The sequence below is a fragment of the Triticum dicoccoides genome, chromosome 2B (assembly GCF_002162155.2).
Source record: "Triticum dicoccoides isolate Atlit2015 ecotype Zavitan chromosome 2B, WEW_v2.0, whole genome shotgun sequence".
Classification (NCBI taxonomy): domain Eukaryota; kingdom Viridiplantae; phylum Streptophyta; class Magnoliopsida; order Poales; family Poaceae; genus Triticum; species Triticum dicoccoides.
In genome coordinates, this window is record NC_041383.1 from 113,764,169 (window position 1) to 113,766,457 (window position 2,289).

The 2,289-nt window shown below is 41.5% G+C and overlaps 1 pseudogene; it reads right to left on the reverse strand.

Moving 5' to 3' along the window:
• Nucleotides 1-521: 521 nt before the first annotated feature.
• Nucleotides 522-1,587, reverse strand: LOC119360606 (annotated as a pseudogene).
• Between the last annotated feature and the right edge of the window lie 702 nt (nt 1,588-2,289).

Here is a 2,289-nt window from a genome sequence, read left to right on the forward strand (position 1 = left end):
CCCAGACAACTTCCATGAAGGTTCCACTCTCTGAGCACCAAAACATCTTATTCTTGCTTCATCACCCTCCTGGCATGGATGTTCAAACATCTGCATTCAACCAGCAATACCTAAATTATAAGGGGTTATGGTAGGATTGTAATCAAAGCCAAAGAGACTACGATGGTGCTTTGAGTCAGATAGACTTGTACACATTCTAACTAAAAGTTGAAAAGAATGAGTAGAAGTACCTCAACATCAAATGTCTCGATGGATGGAGCAGCTTCGATGAGATTTAATGTCCATAACAACAACAACAAAGCCTTTAGTCCCAAGCGATGAGATTTAATGTCCATAATAGGTCAAATTTTATAAAGATACCATGGATGGTCAGCTTTCTTAGCTTGTTGAATGCAGTGCATAGTTGTTTTCCGTCTGGTTGCATCCAAATCTGATGAACAAGAAAAGAGAGGTAAAAATAGAATAATTGTACATCTGTATGTCATAGATGCAAGTTATGTGCGCACCAGGTTAGTCATTTGCTAAGTAATGGGATGCTTCCTGGAAATTATAAATTGTAAATAAAAGCAAATAACATGGTGAAGTTATGAACCAGCAAAACTAGAACAATCCTAGTGCTAGTCCAACATTAAGTTCGTACGAACGAAATAGCACACAACCACAATATAACAGCTATCGGCTAAAATTACCTTTTCTCCTCGAAAGTTTAAGGTTAAAGTATGTATGTTTGTGGCATCGTCTAGAACCTGGCTTAAACTAAAGTCTTGGTTAATGAAAGTTGCATCACAGACGAGGGATAATTCCTTGAGTGACGGGACATAACCAAAACATAAGGGGGCCTCATAAAACAACAAAGCCTGCCAACGGACCCGCTCTAGTTTTAGAAGGCATAGCACCTCGGCTATTTTCAACCTGGATAAGTAGACTTCTAGAACTCTGAGATTCGAACGTGGCGCATCGATCTTCCATACAGCACAGTCCCCGGTGTTGTAGTGGTCCAAAAGAAGGTGCAGCAGTCGAACAAAAGGTGATTCATTTCCCGTTCGACCAAGCGAACATTTTGTAGATGGGGCCTTGTGAGGCAACGAAGAATGCTAGGAAAGGCACTGAAAAATCCATCCATATCCTGAGCTTGCTGCACCATAACCTCGTGTGCGGAGTCCTCTGGCTTCTTCTCTGTTAAAATGGCGAGTTCCAAATCTGTTACCATCTCACTGTCAATGGTGTTGCAGACCAGCAGGCCGATGTCATGCGAGTAGTTGCCGGTGAGATAGAGCTCAAGGCATAGCTTTTTAGTGGTGTGTTTCCTGCGTGGATGAGCCAAGAATCTGCTATTAGCTCTCACCAGAGACGCCATTGCTTGATCAATGTGGCGTGCAGCTCCTTCGCATGGGGCGCTAAGGAAGTCCATGGCATGAAATTTGAGATTACGAAGTAAGCACACAAGTTTCTCCACCGCGTTGACAAAATGCTACTTCTTGCTGCCGTGGCAATGTCGACTCTCACCAAGATAGAGATTAAGATGTCGTCGGTCAGCGCGCTGAGCCTATCTTCCACACATTTCTGCAATAAGAATATATCATCCATGAATACAGTCTAGTGAACATGTTTTAAAAAACTACGGTTTTAAAACGTTTGATGTGTTTGACATCAACAAACACCACAGTTCTATAAACCATAGTATGCCTAACACCATGCTCTTTTTAGTATTTGAGAAAGAGATCTCTCAACCTCTGTTTTCTAGTAAACCGAAGTGAGAAAAACTGTGGTTTTTAGAAACTGAAGTATGCATTGCCGAGGTTTTAGATCACTATGGTTTTGAAAAAACGGTGTCACCAAACTAGAGACACCAAACTAGAGACACTAACATATACGAGGCAAAGAAATGGTTGGGACATTGGGTGAACCTTGATGAGGAGGTTAGATCGATCGCTACCAGAGACACTAACATAATCGCTCAAGGGGGACCGAACCTTCATATTGGGGACAAACTATGTGGTGGCCACCTTTTCTGATTATTTCCATAGATCCACATATCAACTTCGGTGGTCTAGGTACGAGAGTAGATGGACGTGGGAGGTGCTATAAGGCGCTCGTGGGCAGAGCTTGTTCCGCCTTTAGGGTCTCATGATTGGGCTAGAAACTACTTGGCGCAACAAATGTTTCCCATTTTATTAATTCTCATAATTCATAGGTACTTTCTAACAATTTTCAAATCCCTGTTTAAAGCAAAAATATTATGTGTTGTTAAATAAGAAAATGTGCAATTACTCCTAAAAAGTCTTTCTA